Here is a 19,810-nt window from a genome sequence, read left to right as displayed (position 1 = left end):
TTTGAAAAGATTTAGTCTACCATTTTACAAACCTTCGATTAATTCTTAGCAGATGGAAACTGTGATGTCACTCTCCTTTCCCCTTCCTTCCTTTCTTTCCCTTCCATTCTTTTACTTTTTTGTCCTTTATCCTTTTTTCTGTTCTTCCCTTATTTTTGAAAAGAAAAAAATCAATAAAAAATAGAGAAGTTTAGAAAATTAGGAAAATAGTGAAAGCTGTGTGAACATAAGCCGGAGACAGAATATTTGATTAATGGTAACATGCACAAACCACTTCATTTGGATGATGTGCATCCTAGGATGTTCAGGTGTGAACTAAGCATATTACCAAGCATCTGACCATTATTTTTTACAAGATTGGGATAAAAGCAAAAATGACAGTCTCTGGGAAATAAGAATGATCCAGGCAATTACCATCCAGTAAATCTACTTCAATCCCTACAAAAATAATGAAACAAATATTAAGAGGTGAAGGTCTACTGTGACTGAACTATGAGTAATAAGCAGCAAGGGTGTATAAAGAATAGTTTTTGTTGGTAGAATTGCCAAGTTAGTAGAGAAATGGAAAGCAGTTGGTGCTAATATACAAGACCAAATTCAGCCCAGGTGTAAGCAGGTGTAACTCCCATTGATGTCAATAAGAGTTGCATTTGTTACATCAGAGCTGAATTTGGCTCACGGATCTTAGCAAGGCATTTGATAGACTTTTATGAATTCTTGCTCACAAAATACATTCAGATTGGCTTTGACATGAGCTGTGTCTGATGGAATGAAACAAAAGGTAAATAGCAACATACTGTACTGGGTTGGGAAAAGGTGCAATGTAGTCAGATGTGAAAGGGCTTAGTGCATTGGTCTTATTTAGTATCTTTATAGCAGGAGGAGTAAATTGCATGTTAATCACACTTGCAGATTATACTAACTTGGGAGCTTTTGTCATCTACATGAAGACAGAGAATTAATATACTGCAACCTAGAGATGTCAACAATATACCACAATCCTGCACTGCATTGCTCATTGAGTCAGTAGGGCTCTATGTGGGAAAAGAGATCTGCCCATGTGAAATGTATTGCAGGATCAGAACCATTGATAGGAAATATGACCATAAGCTTCAGTTTGGAAAAAAGCTAATACATCCTGGGGAAAATAATCAGAAACAGAGATAATGAGAGGGGAAAACCTTGAAATCAGTACAGCTGGAAGGGGAGGAAGGAGGGTCATACAGGTCCTTATTCAAGTGCTCTGCCTTTCTGTTCTGATTCCTGCTGTGTGGTGGGGCCTGCCCTAGTTGTGCAGGTATTTTGGGTTCTTTCCACAAGAGCTTTTTAGGAGTCAGGATCCAGGCCACCCACATTCTTGTTTCCTGGGGAGCTGCTTGGCTCTTAGACTGCTGCTGGCAATACACTAGTGAGAGCAAAAAGCAGAGGAGAACAACTGTGTAAAGGCTGAGGGAGTTCTAAAAAGTACAAAGTGGGGACCAGGAGATATTTCCGGGGAGCGAGGGAGGAGCAGATCAAAGACTGTTTAAGCTAAAGGGCTCTTCTTTGCTTAGGTTAGATTTCATTGAAATTAACACTGCTCTAATTTTACAACATCATTTTAAGGTGTGTGCCTTTGACAAATATCTGCATCTAACATAATGGTTCAAAATGTTATTCGTGGCTTTACCCAGGTATGCAACTCTGTAAGGAAGCTGCAGGCTATGTCTTCAGGAAGGCTCCCTGTGGGGACAGCCCACTGTAAAGCTAAAGGAAATGATGGTCACAACGCTTCACCCAAACTCCCCTGGAAGGGGAATGAGTTCCCTTCAGCTGTCTCTCCCTGTACAACTCTTCAAAGGGAATCCTTTGAAGTTTAGGTTAAGCCTTTGAAATGACCAAATATGCAGAAGGAAATTAAAAGATTGAACTTTATTACGTACGCAGTAATATGGATTCAGTTGTCAGAATGGATGGCTTAGAAGATAAGGAGAGTGCAATGGATGCTCTAGGAATGAAGGACAGGAAACAAGACTTTGAGTCAGGGGATCTGGCTTCCATTTTCCATTATGCCTCTGACTTCCTCTGTGAATGGCAAGTCATTTAACCTTTCTGTGCTGCAGTTTCCCAATCATAAAACAGGAATAATACCTATTCAGAAAACAACTTGGTTCAGCATGTGGAAACCTGCACCCCAACAAAAGGATTAGGGAGCTGCACAGAGATCTATTAGAGTAAGAACAGTTTCACAAGGGAAGTGTTAGAGGCCCAGTATCTGGAAACATTTATGACTAGACCATCTGAAGCACTTGAAAATATACTGTATTGAATTCTGTATTAGTCCCTGGGGAATGGAGTACTGGCACAGGACCCAATAGGTCCTTTTCTGGGCCTCTGTATCTAGTAGTGACATCTTTCATTGCAGAAGAACTGGGTGAACTCAACAATGTTCTGTGAGTATTTGCTCATATTTTTAAATGAAATTGTTTCTGCCATGTTCACATCAGTTCTTGAAAACCTCCAGTGATAGGGATTCCACAGCATCTCAAGGTAACCGGTTCCAGGGTTTAATTATCCTTAAAGTTCAAAATGTTTTCCTAATATCTAATCTAATTCTCCCTTTCAAGAACAGGTTAAACAAACACATGCCAGGGATGGTCTAGGTATATTTAATCTTGCTTCTTGCATAAGGTCTCTTCCAGCCCAACACTTATATGATTCTACTCATGAAAAATTTTAAATAGGCATGTATAAGTATTGACATTGGAAGTTTTTGCATGCTCCTCTGATTACAAGCTTTAGCTCAAATAGTAAATATTGAATACATTAGAGAGAACCATTTGTGATCAATCTATCTAGTTAAAAAGAAAAAGTAAGTAATTTCAAATAATAAATAAATGTGGGCCAGGTTCTGCTCTCAGCAGTGTTGTTCCAGATTTACTGAAATCATTAACTGGAGAAGGAAAGAAGCAACAAAATATTGTTTCCCCCTATGATTCATAATGTTTTCACTCAGTATTTTTGCTTCATCAAGTTAATCCTGAAACCCATATACTGATCAGTTCCAATAAAGAACTGTTGACTTGTGACAGATACAACGCTCACATTATGTGAATTGTAACCCAATACTGTCAAGGGAATTGTTTTTAAAATATTTTTTTCCAGATATGCCATGTCATCATAGTAATTTTGAAGATGAGCACAGCTAAATGTGCAAGGAAAAGAGATTTTTCTCATTTCCAGGATTACAGCATTTGGTTTTTAACGAGAACTTCAAAATTAATCTTTGTATGCCTTCTTATCATCTTTTGCTCCACTGAGCTTTTTAAACATAAATGCCCTGAAGCAATATACCAGTAATCTTGAAACACTGGAGGCAGATAACATGACAGCCAAATGGTTCTCTTTACTGCCACCTATTACAAACAAAACAAAACACCTCTCTCTCCACCCACCCCCAAATGCTACTACTCTACAACATCCTAACCAAGCGTGGGAAATGTCTGCTACTTCTTTCCTTTCCAATAAAGACATAATTTCAGTTATACAATAAAATATCAAAGAATCGCTTAAAAAAACCCCAATTTCAATATTTTAATACAGAGTACAGAGAGGCTTAGCTCCTTGAGAGGCAGGCACTGTTGGTATCGCTGCAATCGGGTTGGATATTTTCATAACAGGTGGATGTATATCTGCCTATACAGTAATAGAAGCATGCATATAAGGTACAATGTACATTTCTTTGCAAGAACTGGGACTGGATCATTCAAAGGACTGAAAATAGGATGTGGAGTGTGTCTCACTTCTAAATAAATAGTCACCAGTTAAGAAACAAAAATGGAAAATAGGTGAGAGTTTGAAAAATGAAATAGGATAGGATAAAAAAACAAAACAAATAGGAATATATTCACCAGAGGGCTGATCCAATACCCACTGAAGTCAATGCGAGTTTTTTTAATGATAGTCATAGATTCCAAGGCCAGAAAGGACCACAGTGATCATATAGTCTGATCGCCTGTATAACATATGCCATAGAACTTCTCCAAAATAATTCATAAAGCATATATTTTAGAAAAAAAATCCAGTCTTGATTTAACTATTGCCAGTGATGAATCCACCACAACCCTAGGTAAGTTGTTCCAATGATCAATTGCTTTCACTGTTAAAAATGTACACCTTATTTCCATTCTGAATTTGTCTAGGTATATATTCACTTTTGAAAATGTCAATAGGCATCCATCAGGCTCTGTATTACTAGCAAACCGATGAGGGTCAAAGACTAAAAAAGGCCAATAGGCTAAGATTAATAAAAACACAAAGAGAGATAAAAGTTTTTGCTAAAATTATTCACTGTTACTACTCCCAAGTTCCACTGCACCTGTAGCAGCAAAGACGGAGTGTAGACAAAGTTCCAGCGTGAAATTCTGGCTGCTTTGAAATCAATGGCAAAACGCCCATTGGCTTTCAGTGGGACCAGGAAATTGCTGAATACACCAGCAGCTGTTGGAACCATTTCTACACTACTGCTCCCATTTTTTCTACCACTGGTGGAACCTAGTTAGTGGTATAAGAGTGATATTAGTTTAGATGGAATAAATGGTCCAAAGAGTTGAAGTTGTTAATATAACCCTGTAACTGTCCAACAACGTTCATGGTTTGGTATATAGACACAGCCTGCTTAGTACCATAGCAAACACGCCATTAAAAATCTTGGTCACCTTTTATTTAAGATACAGAAAAAGAAGGAAAAAAGAGTTAAAGCAACTGAAATGTAAAGTATTAAGTCAGGTCTTCATTTTAACAACATCCCTTGTTCCTTTTTTCTTCAGCTGGAGAGAGTTTTTAGCAGTAACTGCCACTTAGCTGACAGTCTCCAGATGGTATTAAAGATGGTGATAACACTTTTTAGAGAAAAGAGAAGAAGTTAGTTGAGATGGGCTGGAGCTGTCATGGCTGTTGCTGTTAAAATCCAATCCTATCTCCTAAAGACAAGACAAAACAAACACACACAAAAGGGGAAAGAAAAGACAAGCAAAGACAGAAAATGCAGCTTCTGTTTCTAGTACTGACTCTCACTTGCAACCTCACTACTAGAAAAACACAGGCATAGCACACGATCTTATTAGCCACTATTAGACCTGACAAACTTGTACCAGCATCGGACTGCTTAGGGTATTATTTTGGTTGCCTCTCTGATGACAGCCTTACAGCAGTGTGCAAAATACATAGTCTTGGCCAACTAAGCCACACTCTTAAATAGAAGGCAAAAAGAGAGAGAATGAGAGAAAAGAAAAAAAATAAGGTGGGGAAAGAAAAGGACACATGGTGGATGTACATGAGAGAGAGAGAGAGTGTGTGTGTGTGTTATGTCTCAGGTGGTAGCTGCGATTCTGCCATAGTCCATGGAGATGTCATCTGGGTCCCTCTCTTGGCATGTTCCAGTGAAGACATCTCTTGGGAACAGGACAATGAAGGCCCAATGATGTTATAGTGGGTCCGAGGAGATGGTGCAGGTGGCAGCCGTAATGGTGAAGCTTGCTCTTTCCCATTCTTTCAGTCAGCAATTGTCCCCCTTCGCTTCCTCTTCACCAGTTTTCCTCTCAAAGTCTCTCTTATTTTAAGGACCCTAAAAAGGATAGAAAAGCCCATTCCCTGTTATTTTGTCCATCAGTCAGGCCTAATCTCTGGTATGCCAACTTTGGTTCACTGATTTCCAAGCTTCTACTGCTCTTATTCAACAGGCATGATTTTAATTTTAATACAGTCCTTGAATTATATCAAGATGCCTTTTTTGTTTGGACTAAACTAGTATTTTAATCTGCCTTTTGCACCTTCTCCCATTAACATTTATTGTTATGGGAATACATGTTATTGTGACACTACATAAACTTGCACTCACTTTTTACAGTTGAACTCTCAGTTAGGGTGAATTTGTAGGCCCAATTATTACAACAGAAGCATTAAGATTTGTTTCCCCCAGCAGCCCAATGTAGTTACCACCATAGGTGCTTGTCAATTTTATTAAGATTATCCATAATAACCTATCAGCTTATTTATGTTCCTATATTGGCACCTATTACTATTATCTGAGTGCTTGCCTGTCCCAAGAGAAAAAAATGACAGCACCAAGATCCCTCTCTTCCTCTGCGTGCCAGCAAGAGAGAGGTTTAGGTTCTTCTTTTTGTTTGGCTTGGGGTTTTTTTGTTTGTTTTTTAAAAGCCCTCAAATATGGAAATGTGAAGTTTGGATGCATGTTTTGGTACTGTTGCAGGAAAGCTGGTTGTAAAGGTGGGGTTTGCATTTCATTGAGAATGCTGTACAATTAGTCCAACTCCTGTAAAGGCCCTAATATCAAATGTGGTACTTAGCTGTTGTGTGAGATCATGGTTGAAGAGCAGGGTAATCAGGTGTCCGGTTTTCAACCGGAACACCTGGTCGAAAAGGGATCCTAGCGGCTCTGGTCAGCACCGCTGACCGGGCCATTGACTGTCCGGTTGGTGGTGCTGCGCATCTTGGCTGGCGAGCTCCCTGCTAGCCTCTGTGCCGTGCAGCACCTGGGAAGCAGCCGGCATGTCCCCGCTTTGGCTCCTATGCATAGGGGCGCCGCTAGGATCCTGCACCCCTGACCCCCTCCCAGGCCCCGACCCTCTGCCCCAGCCCTGATCCCCCTCCCACCCTCTGAACCCCTTGGTCCCAGCCTGGAGCACCCTCCTGCACCCTAAACGCCTCATCCCCAGCCCCACCCCAGAGTCTGCACCCCCAGCTGGAGTCCTCACATCCCGTCCTGCACTCCAAACCCCTCAGTCTCAGCCCGGAGCCCCCTCCTGCACTCCAAACCCCTCAGCCCCAGCCCCACATGAGTCTGCACCCCCAGCCAGAGCCCCCCCACCCCACCCCAACCCCGCTGCCCCAGAACAGAACCCCCTCCCGCACTCGAAAAGGGATCCTAGCAGCTCTGGTCAGCACCGGATTTAATTTAAGTGCAGGATTACTAGTGCACAAAACCAAAGAGAATTCTAATAATTCAACAAATATCTCTCTCTTAAGCAATGTTGTACAGAAGAAACTTGAAGCTATACAGCAAAAATTATAAATCAAAACCCTGAACACTTCTGAAATGGACTCAAAGATGGTTTGCAAGTGCTGGGTCAACATTTAAACCTCGTTCTGCACTGCCCTGTGTTGGGACAGAGCTTATGGCCACAGCTGGAGAGCAGCTTGGGCAGCAGCCAAAAGATGTCATCTTATTTTCAGAGAAGCAGCAGTTTTATTCATTTCCACCTGCTGCCTGTAAAGCTGGATTGGTTGAAGTTCCCTTTGACATTTTACAAGAACAAGCAGCATATCAAACAAACAAAATCAGGGAACATCTTTAAATCATTCAGAAAGACCACACAGGAAATATAATCATTAAAAGAGGGAGAGGGGGAACTGGCAGGGGTGAAGGATTGTGTGGTGACAATATCTATGCAAATACACAGACAGCACTACATACAAAAGGTAAGATAACACTATTAAAACTTTGCAGGCTAGATCCTCAGCTGCTGTAAATTAGCATAGCTCCATTGACTTCAACTTAACTGTACTGCTATACATCAGCTGAGGATCTGCTCCAGTCTTTATAAAGCATTTTCAAAGTGCTCTATGGACATTGGGTAATATTTTTGAAAGCACCAAAGTGACTTCAGAGCCTAAGTCCGATTTTCAATTTGATGGGGCTTAGGCTGGTCTACACACTGTTGTTATATTAGTATGATGTTATCTGTTACACGTTTTATATTTTACTGATACTAGCATGGGCACAGTTGTGCTTGTATCAAGGTGCCTTTTATACCGGTATAGTTTATTCCTCTTTCTGTCTGGGAATAAAGCTTCCCCCGTATAAGCATATTTAAACTGATTTAACTGCATCCACACTGGGGTGGGAGTGGTTTGTACCTCTTTAATATTGTTGCTATAATTAAAGCAGTACAGCTTTTGTGCATACATGCCTAGAGGCTCTGAAGTGCCAAAGTGACTTTTGAAAATGGAACTTAGGTTCCTAAGTCACTATGGAACTTTCGAAAATGTCAGCCCTTGTCTAATTATCTTCTAAAACACCCATGTTTGGGAGATAAGTAATATCCCCATTTCGGTTGAAGCAGAAAAAAGTTAAAGAACCTGCTCCCAGTCACACTGCCAGTCTAGTAGTACAGTAACAGAACTCAGGAAGACCTGACTCCGAGTCACATGGTTGTATCTGTAGAACATGCAATCTTAAACATTTGTACAGATGAGAATAAACACGCACGTTAGCCAAATAGCAATATTGGGAAAACATGAAGACTATTTAAACAATAATATTAAAAATAATTAAATCTTTTGTAGACATTTGATTTTGCAAACATGCAGTTTACCTTATTTCAGCTATGAGTTTTTCCAATAGGAAAATGGAATTTACCATCATGTTAATTTTAAGATAAAAATATTTTTAAATGAAAATATGACTGCAAAAGTTGAATGCCACGTTTAAAATATGACTGAGTAGATAGTCTATTAAAGTCCATGAAATAATACTCAAGAGTAAATTTATTATTATAACATCTTTTGAAAATAGTGGATAATATTTTGCAAAAATTTCACACACGCTTGCACATGGAATCATTTTGGCTCACGTTGCAGCTCATAATTTCATCCACACCTTTTTCATGAAATGGCAGTGGGGCATTGAAACTTGCAACTTCAGAAATTTTGCATATTTCAGTGTGAAAATCAATCTTAGTGGATTGAAATTTTAAATTTTGAAAGCAAAAATTTTAACAGGTTTGTGGGTTTTTCTAGAAAATGTAGCATACTTTAAAAAAGTTCCTGTATAAATAACAAACAGAAAATGACCCCAAATGGAACAAGTTTATTAAAATCTTTGATATTGGCTACAAAATAACTAAAAATTGTATGTGCAATCGATGTTTTAAAAATCCTGCTTTACAGTTGTCTAAGTCAGTTTAGGCGTGTTGCTAACTAGGTGCTAATTGAGGTAACTGGATGAGAATAAAAAGGAAGTGCATAAAGTGTTTGGAAAACTATTTGGTGTGTATGTGTGTGACCAGAATAGTTGCAAGTGCTGAGTTCTATAAATAAAAATGCACATCCACATGAAGTGTATTCTAAGTGTTCCAGGTGCTGTCACCTGTTCTGGAGATCCTAGTATTGGCCTTTGTCCGGTGAAAGCATGACAAGTTTCAGTGTAGCAGACAACACCATCAGGCACATCAGTGAAGAAGTGGATGTTTCTTCCCCAGAGAGCCAGCAATGAACTGGTGTATATCACACAAAAGCAGGGCAATGCCAGCGTCCTTCATAGGGGTGATCTCTGCGACACTATGGTGATCACTCATGCCTTCTGCCTTCTGACATGCCCGGACACCATAGTCAGGAACATCGCAGAAAGTGCTATGCAGGATGTCTTCAAGAAGCAAATCGCAAGGACCCCCTCCAACCAAGATGTGGCCACCTACCTGAGTGACTTACTGGAAGGTGAATTTGGAAGAGACGTAGGAGACTTTGCTTCACTCTGGACTCGTGCCCCCAACACTACGCAATGACTGGAGAAGCGTATTGGCTACTGCTGGATGTGGTGCGAGGAATGCCAGGAGCTGGGAGTCCTACTGTCTTGGTGAAGAATGCAGAGCACTCACTCCGAGAGCTAGAACCAAGCTGGAGAGGACCCTGGAGCTGCCATCTGCTGCCAATATGTGGAAAACCTGAAATGGAAGTGAGACCAGGGCAAGGCCTTCAAGGTGACATGCAAGTGGGACACCAGCAACACTTCCTCCCTGGGGGCAGCTTCACCCAATTTGCTGACTGGAGGTTCATCCACAGGGCCTGGCTCAACTGTGTTCTGCTGAATGGAGCCATCCTCCATGGGAATTGGGACAAGCTATGCAGGAAGTGTGGCTATGCCAACGAGATACTACCCCACATCCTGTGTAGCTGCAAGCCCCATTCCAGAGCCTGGAAGCTGCAACATAATGACATCCAAGACCACCTAGTCAGAGCCATCCTGCCACCTGTAGGGAAGGTGGCCATGAACTCCTCCATCCCCAGAACTGACAATCAACTGCGACCGGACATCATCAGCGCCAATGAGGACCGAAAGAAGATCATGATGGTGGACGTGACAGTGCCCTTCGAGAACAGGACCCTGGCCTTCCACAACGCCCATGTTCGAAAGGTGGAGAAATACACCCCTCTGGCCAAAACCTTGAAAACTAAGGTTTATCAGGTTCAGACACACACGCTGATTGTCGGCACGTGGGACCCCAGTGTTGGATGCCATCAGGTGGTTGAGGGACATCTATATAGAACACATCACCGGACATCAGCAATACCAGTAGGGATGAGCTGGAGTGCGGATGAGAAGTGCAGTGGGGAAGGTAACTGAAATACTTTCTTCATGGATTGTATTTTCTAAATGGACAACCTACCCTAAATTCTCAATTACTGAGAATGGAGGGACAATCTTCATAAGAACCTAAGAATGGCCCTACTGGGTCAGACCAAAGGTACATCTAGCCCAGTATTCTGTCTTCCGACAGTGGCCAGTGCCAGGTGCCCCAGAGGAAATGAACAGAACAGGTAATCATCAAGTGATCCATCCCCTGCCACTCATTCCCAGCTTCTGGCAAACAGAGACTAGGGACACCATTCCTGCCCATCCTGGCTAATAGCCATTGATGGACCTATCCTCCATGAATTTATCTAGTTCTTTTTTTAACCTGTTATCGTCTTGGCCTTCACAACATCCTCTGGCAAGGAGTTCCACAGGTTGACTCTGCGTTGTGTGAAGAAATACTTTCTTTTATTTGTTTTAAACCTGCTACCTATTAATTTCATTTGGTGATCTCTAGTTCTTGTGTTATAAGAAGTAGTAAACAACACTTCCTTATCTACTTTCTCTACACCAGTCATGATTTTATAGACCTCAATCATATCTCTCCTTAGCTGTCTCTTTTCCAACCTAAAAATCGCAGTCTTATTAATCTTTCCTCATACTGAAGCCGTTCCATATCCCTAATCATTTTTGTTGTCCTTTTCTGAACCTTTTCCAATTCCAATATAGCAATTTTTCACTCATTGTTAAATTTGCTTTCCACAACCAACTCTCTGTCTAACTTTTCATGAGTGATTTACACAAGTATTCGGATCCTAATAGTTAAACTGTATTGTTACATTTATTCACTTAAATTTGGGTTATTGCTGATTGTGTCTTATGACTTTAAAAAAACTTTGTATTTGTGGATAATCTAAGCACTATACCCAGATGTACGGACACTCTATTTTTTTAACCTGTGTACTATATAATTTTTTAACATTAGCTTTAATAAAGTTTTTGTGGCAGAGATTTGTGTTCAGGACCTGAGTACTCTGGTTTCAAGCTAGTGGCAGAAGTGTTATGCCTTGGACTCTAATGAATTACTGTAATTAATTAGTCAGGAGGTGTTAACTGAGTTTTTCTCTACCATTCCTTAGGGTATGTCTACACAGCAAAGAAAAACCTCCCACCTTGCAGGGGCCTAGAGCCTGGACTCCAGTCCAAGCCTTAAAGTCTACACAGCAATGAAACAGCCCCACAGCCCGAGCCCCAGGGGCATGTGCAGGAATTTAAATTTGACCATGTTTGGAGGGGCATGACCCGCACCCCACTCCAGATTTCTTGGGACACCTCTGTTGGGGATGCCCGCAGTGAGAAGGGAGTGGCTTCCCCGGACAGCGGAACTCTCCATGTTCCTGCAGCCTGGGGAGGGGAGAAGTAGCAGGATGGCTGGCTCCTGGATGAGCTCCCCCTCTCCCCACCCCTACAGCAACTGCTTCTCCTTCCCTGCTGCTGAAGTCCCGGGGCTGCTGCCTGCTTTGTGGACTGCCTGCTGAGGTGAATAATGGGGTAGAGGCAGAGGCAGTGCATGGGACTCCAGCAGCAGGGAAGGAAAAGCAACAGGCTGAAACTCCAGGGGTGGGGGGAGGAGGAGCTCAGCTGGTAACCAGCTGCATTGCTGCTTCCTCCTTCCATGTGCTGCCAGGGACACAGAGATTTTTTTGGGGGGGAGGGATGTCCCAGCTTGCTGTGCAAACCCCTGCTGAGCCCCATGAGACCAAGTCAGCTAGTATGGGCCAGCTGCGGGTGTCTAGTTGCTGTGTAGACATGCCCCAAGCATAGGCACCAACTCTGTGGGTGCTCTGGCGCTGGAGCACCCACGGGGAAAAATTGGTGGGTGCTCTGCACCCACCGGCAGCTCCCTGCCCCATCTCATCTCCACTCTGCCTCTGTCTCCTCCCCTGACCATGCTGCCGAGTCCTGCTTCTCCCCCTCCCTTCCAGCACTTGTGCCACGAAACAGCTGTTTTGCGCAGCAGAAGTGGGAGGGAGGAGGAGGAACGCGGCACACTCGGGGAAGAGGCAGGGCCGGGGCGGGGATTTGGGGAGGGGTCCAATAGGGGCAGGGAGGGGTCAGGGCGGGGCCAGGGCTGGAGGCGGGGGCAAGCACCCACCGGCGCCAAGGAAAGTTGGTGCCGGTGGCCCCAAGTATCTCAATCACAGAGAGGCTGAAGGAGTCCGAATCTCAGAAGATTATGAAAACATGATGTGTATGGAGGGAGGGGAAAAAGAAAAGCATAAGACTGTAGCCCCTCCTCCCTCCAATAAAGGGGGGGAAAAGAATAATTTAAAACGTCCTACATTGACCAATGACAACTAGAGAACAGCAGCATGAATGCTCACTCCCAGCAACTGTAAGATAAAGACCTCAGAAGGGTGCAGCCAAGCATCCCAGTAACATGAATTTAACTTACAATGGCATGACATTTTACAGAGTTACAAATCGAAACAAAGCAATTTAGATTTCAAAAAGTGTCTCCTGTGTTACTGTTGTTGAGCAATATTTAATCAGCAGTAAGTGGGCATTTAAAAAAAAAATCTTAAACAGGAATATATTGCAACTCTAGATTATAATTCTCTATTCCTAAATTGTCAGCAACACTTAAGTGGCATAGACACTTGGGACCAGTGTCACAGGGTGGCTAGCCCTTTAAGGGGAGACAGGCCCAACACAACCTCTAGTTAATCTGTTGCTTCCCATCTGAGGCTGTGGGGCTAGGGATTAGGTGATAGCCTGAAGAGCACTTGGTCCTCATAAAAGCTGTCAAGAGTTCAGTTGAGCTGGAGAACTGTAGGGAGCTGGAAGGCTCCTGCAGAAGTCTTTGGATCCAGGGAAAGCACCAAGTTACTATGGGACTCCCAAGAGGGTGGCCTGGGTAGTGATAGGTCCAGGGAACAAGAAGACTCCTGTGAAAGTCCATGGATGAAAGGAAGGAACCCAATTAGTAAGCGACTCCCAGGCAGGCAGACTGGGGAGTAAGAACTGGAGGGAGCAGAACGACTGCTGTAGATATCCCAGAATCAGGACAAAAGGGCTGAGAGAGGTGAGGGAAAAGCCTCTGGGAACTTCAGCTCACATTGGGCAGAGAACCTACATCATAGCTAAGTTTTCTGTTTAATCCATGAGGCAAGGGCCTGAAATGGACTCAGACATGGCATTGATCCTTCCTGGGCTGGTGACAGAGCCCACGGGCTCACAGCCAGTTTCTGATCTCCATTACATTGGTGACATGGCTGAGTTACATTGCATTTATACCACTGTGAAAACAGAATGTGACCCTCACCCTTCTTTTCATTTCCTAGGTAATACACAGTACTTACAACACGTCTTTAAAAGAAATTGTGTTGGATTTTTCCCCCTGACAATTGTGGTTTCTTAAACTGTAACTCTTCCAAATGTTCTTAGTTTTCAGTGGTCCAAGGTGGTATGTTTCCTTCCCCTGCTTGGTTCACACTGGGTTGCATTGCGCGTGTTACCACACAACAAAAAATAATGTGTGACACAGAAGGTTTGGTGTTGCCTCTCATGATATGTTGACAGCTGAAAGAAAAATTGAAGCTGAAGCAATCACTTTTTTTTTTAACCTAACCATTTTGGATGCAAGGGAATGAGGTGGATTCAGCACATTTCGGTTTATGACCGCGGTAACTTCTGCTCAGCCTCAGCACGCTTGCAATAATAATAAACAGCTCTGTTACTTTTATAAAGCCCCCATGGCATTTTCCTGGCTCCCAGGACCAGTTCCGAGTTTCATGGACTTGTATTGGCCTCATCATTGTTGTTTAGTTCTTAATGAACGCTGATAAAATATTCATTGGTGTTTGAAATTTTATTTTATTTTTTTAAAGATTTTTGAAATGATGCTCCTGTGTGGGCAACTAAAGGTATCCAGCAATAAAAGTCCATAAAAATGGTTTGACAAAATGAAGGAGTCAATAAAAATTGTTTTTATGATGACTTTGAGAGCATGTCTTCTGCTGACCTGGCTTTTATTTCTTCTTTAAATATTAATTGTTGATTTGCTAGTTTGAAAACTTGTTCTGGAGCACTGTTAGGTGCACAGCTACACTTTTTTTTTTATTCCAACTCTTGCCTTTTTTTTTCATCATGAAGAAAGCTTAGGACTAGCAGGGTGGTAAGTGGGTCCCACTTGGATTTGATGAATTAAAATCAACAGTAGTGCTCCTAGTAAGGCTGTATCTTGTGCATAATGTGTCATCTTACTGCAGTAGCTACAGAGGCGACACGTTTAACAAATGCATAAAGGCACAAAAGGTAAAGGGCAAAGAAATAAAGAGGGCAGTGCTCTTCATCTCCAATTTGCTTCTTGACTGACTAATCCTCTCCTTCCCCCTACCCACATAAAACCCCAATTTCTCAGCCTCCTGTCTGAAGGCAGTGTATCAAAGTGGCTCTTTTGTCTGCAGAGCCTTTTCTGTATATAATATCATTCCAGTGAGTAATTCTTAGGTTTCAGTTCCTGGCACTCATCTTTCACTAAGAATGAGCAAGAGCTAGTTAAATAATGGAAAAAAAATGATTCACAAATAGTTATTGAATGGAAAATATACGCCAACATTTGCAACCAACATATTTTGCTATAAATTATTCTACCACTTTTCCTACATCCTATCATTTAACCTTGAGGGGAAAAACTGATTTAATTAGTTGTTGAAAATGACTTTGCAAGCTGGCTGCAAAAAACAATTCTTAGTCTTTGTGGTCCCAGTGGGCCAAATATTATGTCCCAGATTTACAGTATGTTTACCGAAAGCTTAAAAATGGAGAGCCCCTTATATTTCATCAATCTTAGGGTGATACTCAAGAAAAAACCTCTAGGGTTTCAACACGAATTCTTAGCTGAATCCTGGGCTCAGCTACTTGATTTAAAAACAAAAATGATTTCTTTTACCCTGTCCACAGAATTCAGACTTCTTTTTTTAGCAGCTATTGTGTCTACCCATTGGAAGCCAGAGCAGATTTGTCCAATTAGCAGAATTCCCTCATATGGTGTCTGAACTCACTATAAATGTGCCTTATCCACCACCACAGCTGAGACTTGAACTGGGACATTTGTTATTGAAAGGCAACAGCTCTACTTGGTGAGCTAAAAGAAAGCCTCCCCTGACTGTACCAGTAGGAGCTGTGCTAAGCTTTTCTCAGATGGAAACTGCTCTTTGGATAACTTGCAATTTCATCCCCTACATTGCCATGAGCCAAACAAGCTGTTCTGAGAGAACAGTGGCAAGCACGTAGAGTAGGGGCACTCACTCTGGCAGTGTCCAAAGCAACAGGTCAGCCTGTCACTCAAAAAGGGGAACATGCTGGCCTGTAAGTCTTCCTGAAAACATTTGTAGGCTCCGCTTCTTAACAGGGTCAACCTGCTCTGGCAAGCTACTTTACTGTATTTCTTTCTGACTGCGTACACCAGATACCAGGTCATTTGATAAATAAAGGTAAGGTTGCCTCACAGAGTCAATATACATCTGCAGTCTTTTTTTTTTATTAGACTTAGGGCTGTTTAGTTATAGGCAAGTGCCTTTTGTTCCTATCTATGTCTCAGTGCAAAATCAATTGGGTCCTCTTATGACTGCTGTCATAACTATAAAGGGAAGGGTAATAGCTGTCCTGTGTACAGTACTATAAAATCCCTTCTGACCAGAGACTCCAAAATCCTTTTCCCTGTAAAGGGTTAAGAAGCTCAGGTAACCTGGCTGGCATCTGACCTAAAGGACCAATAAGGGGACAAGATTCTTTCAAATCTTGGGGGGGGGGGAAGGCTTTTGTTTGTGTTCTTTGTTTGGGAGTGTGTTCGTTCTCGGGACTGAGAGGGACCAGACATCAATCCAGGTTCTCCACATCTTTCTAAACAAGTCTCTCCTATTTCAAACTTGTAAGTAAATAGCCAGGCAAGGCATGTTAGTTTTCCTTTGTTTTCTCAACTTGTAAATGTACCTTTTACTAGAGTGTTTATCTTTGTTTGCTGTACTTTGAACCTGAGACTAGAGGGGAGTCCTCTGAGCTCTTTAAGTTTGATTACCCTGTAAGGTTAATTTCCATACTGATTTTACAGAGATGATTTTTACCTTTTTCTTTAATTAAAAACCTTCTTTTTAAGAACCTGATTGATTTTTCCTTGTTCAAGATCCAAGGGGTTTGGATCTTGATTCACCAGGAGTTGGTGGGAGGAAGGAGGGGGATGGTTAATTTCTCCTTGTTTTAAGATCCAAGGGGTTTGGATTTGTATTCACCAGGGATTTGGTGAAGGTTTTTCAAGGTTTCCCAGGAATGGAATCCATTGAAATGGTGGCAGCCGAACCAGAGCTAAGCTGGTAGTTAAGCTTAGAAGTTTTCATGCAGGCCCCTACATTTGTACCCTAAAGTTCAAAGTGGGGATCCAGCCTTGACAACTGCTGCTGTTCTCTCCTTTTGCCTTCACTTCAGGTGACTGTAAACTATGCCCTGTTATGCATTATAGATACTCCCTGTGCCTTTAATGGGTTTCCCTTGCACCCAGTTCTATATAATTTGTTATGGTGGCAGTATTTGTGCCTGGAAATCTCCTTTCTTTCTTCAGCAATGACTTTTTCCAACCAAGTTTTCATCAGTAGGGTATCGCTTCCACCGACGGGCATTTCCACCGATTAGAGAACCTGCGCAGCATTACAGGCTCCCTAAAAAATCTCACTTCCCACATTCTTAGTTCCTATCTGTGTTCTGGCGAAACCCGTATGCCACGTTTTGACAGGCCATGATGATAGCATGTTTATGGAGAACAAGCACTTTGGTGCAGCCATCTCTTTCAAGCTTCTGTAGTTAGGGTAGTTTAACACATATAGGCATTATAGGTCCCGGCCTGGGGTCCAAGCTCCTGCAGGGTCCCCCCTCTACTCTACTTGCTACTACTACAAGGAAGAAGAGTGCACCCCTGCTACTTCCCTGACTTAGTGGGAAGGAATCCCATTAAGAACCCAACAGACGGCTCTTGTGTGGGTGGCCTCCGTCACTGTACCATTAAGCAAAGGGGAAGGACCACATCATAAGTTAACATTTTGGGGACAGTGGGTTTTGAAGGACTTTATATATGATTAGAGGTGGTCCTTAACCAAAAGGGACATTCAGATACTATGGTAATAGACTTGGGATAAATACCTAGATTAGATAGAATGGCAGGCAGACACATACACACAACCAGATCCAAAAAACTATGTACTTGGATAAATTCAGATCTGGATTCGTGTGTGTGTGTGCGTGTGTGTAAGTAATCCAGTCATGTCTGTAGTGATGGTTTAGGGAACAGATAGCTGATATTTCAGTTCTGAGCTACTAGTATTTTAGTTTTCATACTCATTTCTGAGCTTTGCTGGAAATTTTAGGTAATTTTTAGGGACAGCCGATTGAATTATTGAGAGAGAGAGAGAGAGAGAGAATGTGTGTACATTTTAACAGGGATTTTAGCCTTGAAATTTGGATCCAGCTCTGAATTTCGCCAAGCACATAGGTGTTTGTATCTGGGTGTGTGTTTGTCTGCCATTCTATCTAATCTAGGTATTTATCCCAAGTCCATTGCTGTGGTATGTGAATGCCCTTTTTGGTTATGGTCCACCTCTAATTTACATATAAAGTCATTAAAAATCCACAGTCTCCAAAACATTCATGTCAAAAATCCAAATATAACTTGCATGGCCAAGTGTGGCTTTGCTAAATCAATGTTCCTTGTGGAGGCTGAAGAAAGTGTGTGAGGAGAGTTGCATGATGATAAAATTGTAATGTCTTTTGGTTTTCTACCCAAGACCCAATGTAACTATACTAACCAAAAATGTATTCTGCTGACAGCCAGTTTTAATGAATAGATAGAAATGCTAAAGAAACCTGCTGTGCTGTGTGTCATCTACAGAAAGGTCTCACTACATATCACTGACTACCACCTGAAATTATTACCCCTCAGGCAGTCCTGGACTCCTACAGGAGTCCTACTGAATGTATTTAATCTTTAGTGAGAGGCAGCCTCTGGGTCTAACCATAACTGTTATTTAAAGCAAGAATTTCAAAGGATCGCTGTTACAATCTAATATTTTTCCTTTCTTCAAGGCATTTGGGGAAAAGTTGGATGGAGTGGCATGGGGTTAGCCTTTGGATTATGTTTGGCAAGTAGTCATTTGACCTGGGGGCAGTCTACTTGATTATATTGGTGAAATTTATCTTTTGATAGGGTGAGATTTTTAATTTATTGTAACAGGACCCAAAGATTGGAGTGAATATAAAATAAAATCTATGAAACACTAGAGGTTTTTATGCAAACATTTGGTATTTGATGGGTTAAACAGGCTAGAAAGGGTATTATGAACTTTTGTAAAATACCTAATGCGAAATAGACTTTCTTTTGTATTAGGTAAGTGGCTAATGAAAGTACAACCGTCTAAGATTCATTTTACAAACAGAAAGCATATACCATGAAGGGTATATGTTGTATGGTACTATGATCAAGAATTATTTGAAGTGATAATGGTTAGTTTAGATGGTGAAAATCAGGAGTTGCTTGATGTCTGATGATCTGTGAAAACAGCTTGAGAATATTTTATGTGGAGTGGAATATCTTTCTTAATTAAAAAAAAGAAAAGAAAAGTGAAAAGTATGCATATGAAATGGTGATCAAAATCCTAGGGACAGATAAGAGGCATTGGTTGGCTGGGTGGGCTTGAGGGGAGTCAGATTAAAAAAATCAATCTGCTGTATGCATACTGTCATTAAGAAATCGTTCAGTAAGACAGTATATAATGCACCATTTTACATTAATACCTAAAGGGTTTATCATGAGTAATGTTACCATAATGAATAATAAAGGAGTTAATAATGATTTGTCACTTATTAGAAAGTGTTGCTATGTTCATTGCATTAGCATTGAACATGATGAATTCACTTAATTTTAGTGCAGATGTCATGTGTCTTGCTATTCTGTAGGAGTATCAGGGTAATACACTGTTAAACTGCAGTCCATTAAATATTATGTATAGGCCCAAATTTTTCAAATGCTGTGTGCTTAAGGCACATGCATTTTTGAGAGAGCTCTATTTAGGCACAATAATTTTCCTATCTGCACATTCAGATCAGGGTTGTGTAGGGCTGTGAAGGGTTTGCATATTTTCAGCCCAAATTTGCCTACAGAGAGGGATTTGTCTGCCTAAGTCAGATCTATGCTAAACTATTTACACTAATGGGAAAATATAGGTCAATGTCTCATTATCTAGTTTACATTTAAAATTGCAAGATACAGATGATGCACATAGAAAAAATATGTACAGTATGTGATGGTCGGACTGGTTGGATAAAATGAGAATTGAGCTATATTCTGACCTAAAATTCAAACACATGCATCTGACGAAGTGGGTATTCACCCAAGAAAGCTTATGCTCCAAT

The 19,810-nt window shown here is 41.5% G+C and overlaps 1 long non-coding RNA gene across 1 annotated transcript in view; it reads right to left on the bottom strand.

The window, feature by feature from the left end:
• Positions 1-2,007: 2,007 nt before the first annotated feature.
• The window catches only part of LOC101946321 (uncharacterized), a 91,341-nt gene continuing 73,538 nt past the window's right edge, over positions 2,008-19,810 (bottom strand). The window contains exons 3-4 of the long non-coding RNA XR_508807.4: positions 9,477-9,722; positions 2,008-5,605 (exon numbers count right to left, since the gene is read on the bottom strand). This is a non-coding gene — a long non-coding RNA (uncharacterized LOC101946321). The remainder of the gene's footprint in view (positions 5,606-9,476; positions 9,723-19,810) is intronic.

This window comes from Chrysemys picta, chromosome 6 (genome assembly GCF_011386835.1).
Source record: "Chrysemys picta bellii isolate R12L10 chromosome 6, ASM1138683v2, whole genome shotgun sequence".
Lineage (NCBI taxonomy): Eukaryota > Metazoa > Chordata > Testudines > Emydidae > Chrysemys > Chrysemys picta.
The sequence above is the reverse complement of the archived record's forward strand: the minus strand, read 5'-3'. Positions and strand labels throughout refer to the sequence as shown.